This window comes from Zea mays, chromosome 1 (genome assembly GCF_902167145.1).
Source record: "Zea mays cultivar B73 chromosome 1, Zm-B73-REFERENCE-NAM-5.0, whole genome shotgun sequence".
Taxonomy (NCBI): Eukaryota; Viridiplantae; Streptophyta; class Magnoliopsida; order Poales; family Poaceae; genus Zea; species Zea mays.
In genome coordinates, this window is record NC_050096.1 from 121682248 (window position 1) to 121687868 (window position 5621).

Below are 5621 nucleotides of genomic sequence, written 5' to 3' on the forward strand. Positions count from 1 at the left end.
ACACCAAGACCCAAGAAGGAAAGAAATTAACCTTATCAGCAAAGGATAAAAGAGTCAACTCGATCGCGAAAGTAGTCATGATCCACCAACCAAGATGAAGTCTTTCCTTACCCAGTACTTCTTACCATCATCTATCCTTGCTCTAACCAAATCGTATTGCCTAAAAGGTGGCTAGGCATAAAAGATACCCATGCTTTCCTAATCACTTTCTAATTAACATGAAACTTCTTTTTCTTAAACTAATTAGAAACTAAGAGCTGAACTATAAATAAGGCTTTTTACATCCCTTTCTTACTAATCTCGAGGACGAGATTATTTTAAGGGGGTAAAATTTGTAACACTCCAAAATCCTATTGTGGATAAATTAGGAAAACTCATTTCATAATTTAAATAAATGTGTTTTCAAATAATAGATTACCTAAAAGATTCTTATGTGAACTATCCTTTGTGTTAAAGATTTATTCTAAAAAATAATTAAGTTAAACTATCTCTTAATATAGATTTTACATAAGAAATTATATCCTTTTAAATAAATATGTGATGTTTATAAATTTATTTTATTGTACTTCTAAAATATGGCTGTGTTTGAATTATTTCTTTAATAATTATTATTGTAGAACATCTTACATGAATTATTCCTACTAATTTTCATTTGCTTAAATGGATAAATTAATTAATAAAAATGCTTTGCATTCATGTTGAGTTTTCGTTTGTTGCAATTTATGCTTGAAATAGAAAATTTAACTCATCTCTAAATTAGACTTGAATTTTAAATTTAAAATAGAAAGCAAAAATTAGAAATATAAGCTAATATAATGGATCGATGTATGTTTGTTTGGTGAGTTTGTACACGACGTCCTTTAGGTAAAGTTGATACAAATTAGGATATCGCAATAAGATATTTAAGAAAATACTCCTTTCAGCTCACGTGTTACACCCAAAAAAATAATTTAAAATTTTAAAGAAAAATATATTCTAAGATCAATTTAAATTCAAGGACTAATATGATTAGTACAAATTAACAACAATATTATAGGAATAAAAGAGATAAATTAGAGTTCCTAACAGATGGGATAGCATTGTAACAGATAAGTACTAGATTAGATCTGTCATGTAACAGATTTGGTTTCAAGTTTGTTAGAGTTTCTAATAGATAGGATAAGATTGTAACAGATAAGTACCAGATTAAATCTATCATGTAACATATTTGGTTTCGAGTTTGTTAGAGTTCCTAATATATAGGATATGGTTGTAACAGATTAGTACTAGATTAGATATATCATATAACCACCCACCTCCCAGCCAATATAAATACATGCCGCCATAACACATCAAGCCATCAATCAAAGACTCATCTCATCCATAGCCTCGCCGCACCCACCGCGGGCAGGATGTCGCAGCCCCGTTCCGACGTGAATAATATCGTGCAGGGGAGAAACGGCCCTGACCATTGATCCAGTGATGAGCACTCACGATTGAATCTCAAATACCCCATCGTGATCGAAAATCGTAGCCATTGATCTCGAATCTATTGGCCGACATCAGATCATGGGATCCTTTAATCTCGAGCGTTGATTTTAGATCTGACGGCTGTGATGGGATCGGTCGCGTACTGTTTCAGTCGAAGCCATGGGCCGTCGGATTCAATCTGGCAGGGGAAATCCGATCTGCTATCATAAAATCTCTGTCGTCGATCTCCGATCCAACGACCGAGACTTCGATCTAATCTGCACTGTAGACTATCGATCCAACGGTCTACAAAAGCTTATACCCCTTCGGCCATCTACTTTTGCAAAAGAGACCATGTGCTCTATATTAATCAACCCGCCGTCCACCTGTGTGGTAAGATGATTACCTAGCAGTCCCTGAGAATTGCAAATAAGTCCCTAGAGCTCGATTTAATTATAAAAATGACCAAAAACTAAATTAATCCATATATTGCTCGTTTTAACTCAGATTTAGTCCGTTCAAGTTGCATTAGTCTCGTATTAAGTTTGTCTACGCAATAACAACATTATTGACAACATATTACTTACTTTTATATTGTTTATCCTATGATTATTGATTTATCTTGCTAATCAAAGTTAACTGTCCATGATTATAACCTGACTAAAAATACAACCTATAATCAAGTTATATCTCGGATGAAAGTTTAATTATATCTCACATGATTTAGATTAATTAACATCAAATTTATCTTTTATTGTTTAATCACCTAAATCTTTGGAAAATCATATACTCTTAACTGTAACTCTGAATTTAGTGGTTCTCGAACCTACGACCTCATAGCAACGCATATAATATTCTTACGTGGTTTGTTTTCATGTTTGGTGTAATGTTATTTTTATGTACTCCTTGTCTATTTGTACGTATTGCTATGAGCAGCAGCGAGGTTACGAGTCATCGAAGACCAACTTGGTGAAGTACCTGGAAATTCGAGTTATAGGCAAGTTGTGCCCTTGATCACTTTTCTCTTTACCTAATAATGTTCCTGTTAGTCACTATGACATGCTCAGGTTAATTTGATGGGACCTAATAGGTTTCCCTAGCCTTGTTTATCCCACAGCTTGCCGACAAAAGAACTATTGGGTAATTTTGCTATTGCTCTACCTGATTTTTGAAAAGTAATGTTATATTATGTTCATGTTCCAATTCTGTTGTTGTAGATTATTGTTCATGATAAGATCATTATGTTAATTGGAACATGGAGAACCAACCGAGAAAACAGTGCTACCACAATGGTGGTATGGGATGCCCTTAGCTGACTAATTAGGAAAGCTAGTGGAGGACTACCTTACCCGAAAGAGGCAAGGGTGGTAAAGGAGCTACGTATAGGGAGGTTCTCGGGTCGATCATGCTACGATGGCTTTTTGGACGAGGGATTTCTATATTGCCCTTCTCAGAAACCGTAGCGGGTTTTCTGTAGCTAGTGGAACTTGTAAAGGCCCCGTAGTGGATCCCTTGCCATTCACCTCGGATGTGTGTAAGGGTCTTGCAAACACTGGCTAGAAGGAATACACGACTTGTGGGTAAAGATGTGCAACCTCTGCAGAGTGTAAAACTGGTATATCAGCCGTGCTCACGGTCATGAGTAGCTCGGACCCTCACATCAGTAACTTATGGAATTAAACTCAATTTGTCATTTGCATTGCATTGTGGGTTTTGTTATTAATTTTGATCTCTTACTTAATTGGGTTGGTATCTACTTATACTTAGTAACTGCTAATAAAATTTTGACCAACTCTAAAAGCAATGCTCAGCTTTAACCATCTCCTTTGGTAAGCCTTACACTTCACATGAGCTCCCACCTTTGGTGACTTCATGCACATTATTCCCCACAACTTGTTGAGTGATGAACGTATGTGAGCTCACTCTTGCTATACTCACATCCCCCAGGTCAAGGATAGGTACCACAGGATTAGGCGCATGAAGGATGCTGTGATGAGTTCATGAGTGGTCTAGGTCGTTGTTTCCTAGTCAACTTTGGTTGCACCATTAAGCTTCAATTTGCTATCAGTGGGTCAAATTGTGATCTTGGCCTTCATTGCTTATTCATTCCTACAAAGGTTGTTGTGTCTAAAATGGATGATGAGTTATTGATATTCAAAGGATTTAGGTACAACAACCTGTACTTAATGGATTTCTCTTCTGAAGATGGAAACCTAAGGACTTGCCTCTTTACCAAAGCATCTCTTAGATGGCTATGGCATAGAAGGCTTGCACATGTTCGAATGAGCGCACTCAAGAAGATTCTAAAGAATGACATGGTTAGAGGATCGAAGGATGTTGTATTTGAAAAGGACAAACTTTGAAGTACATGTCAGGCTAGAAAGCAAGTTGCTAACACTCATCCTACAAAAGCTTTTATGTCAACATCAAGGCCACTAGAGTTACTTCACATCGATCTATTTGGACCAACAACTTATGCTAGTGCTGGTGGCAACCTCTATTGTCTGGTAATTGTTGAAGATTTTTCAAGATATACTTAGGTGCCCACAACTACAAAGCCACACCACCAACTCCCTTGCCAAAGCACTCAGGACCATTTTCTTTCAATGCTCATTATGTACTAAAAAAATTTGCAAATGGAATAGTCAATGTAACATTCCTAGGTCCACCAAGCAAACGTAGACCTAGACAAATTTGGGTTGCAAAGTCCTTGATTGAGAAAGTTACTGGTCTTATACAAAATAGGGCCCCCAAGATTAAAGCTTGATTTATTTGTTCATGTAGGTGAACTACAAGACCGGTGGGAGCCATTGGGTAATTGACAGTGGATGGATTCAACATATGACTGGCAACCCATGGATGTTCACCTCACTAGATGAAGGTGTTGATGAACAAGATAAGATCACCTTTGGGGATAATTCAAAAGGAAAAGTTCAAGGGCTTGGCAAGGTGGCAATTTCAAATGATCTTTCAATTCCAAATGTTCTCTTGGTTGCACCATTAAGCTTCAATTTGCAATCAGTGGGTCAACTTTGTAATCTTGGCCTTCATTGCTTATTCATTCCTACAAAGTTTGTTGTGTCTAAAATGGATGATGAGTTAGTGATATTCAAAGGATTTAGGTACAACAACCTATACTTAGTGGATTTCTACTCTGAAGATGCAAACCTAAGGACTTGCACATGTCTTGGATTGCTATGGCATAGAAGGCTTGCACATGTTTGAATGAGCACACTCAAGAAGATTCGAAAGAAAGACATGGTTAGAGGACAAACTTTGTATGGCATAGAAGGCTAGAAAGCAAGTTGCTAACACTCATGCTACAAAAGCTTTTATGTCAACATCATGGCCACTAGAGTTACTTCACATGGATCTATTTGGACCAACAACTTATGCTAGTGCTGGTGGAAACCTCTATTGTCTGGTAATTGTTGATGATTTTTCAAGATATACTTGGGTGTTCTTTCTTCATGACAAGTCTAAGGTTGCATCAATATTCAAGAAATTTTCCAAGAAAGCTCAAAATGAATTTGACTGCAAAATCAAGAAAATAAGCAGTGTCAATGGAAAGGAATTTGACAACACCAATATTCATGGGTATTGTGATGAAATTGGGATCAAGCATGAAGTTTCTGCAACATATACACCTCAACAAAATGGAGTTGTTGGAAGAAAAAACAGAACTTTGATCACTCTTGCAAGAATAACACACCAGAGAGGTTTTGGGTTGAAGATGTCAACACTACTAGCTATGCATCAAACAGAAGACTATTTCCTCACCGGCTACTTGAGAAGACTCCATATGAACTGCTAAATGGGAAAAGTCAGATGTCTCCTTCTTCCGGGTGTTTGGATGGAAATGCTACATCTACAAGAAACACCATCACATAGGGAAGTTTCAAAGATGTTGTGACATTTGTTTCTTACTTGGTTATTCATCAAAATCCAAAGCATATTGAGTATTCAATCATGCCACTGGCGTGGTGGAAGAAACATATGATGTGGAATTTGATGAGACTAATGGCTCCCAAGGAGCACATGAAAATCTTGATGATGTAGGTGATGAACCACTTAGTGAAGCCATGAAGAAAATGCCAATTGGAGCCATCAAACCAAAAGAAGATGAAGAAGAGGTGCAAGATATCAACATGCCTTCTTCATCAAATGTACCA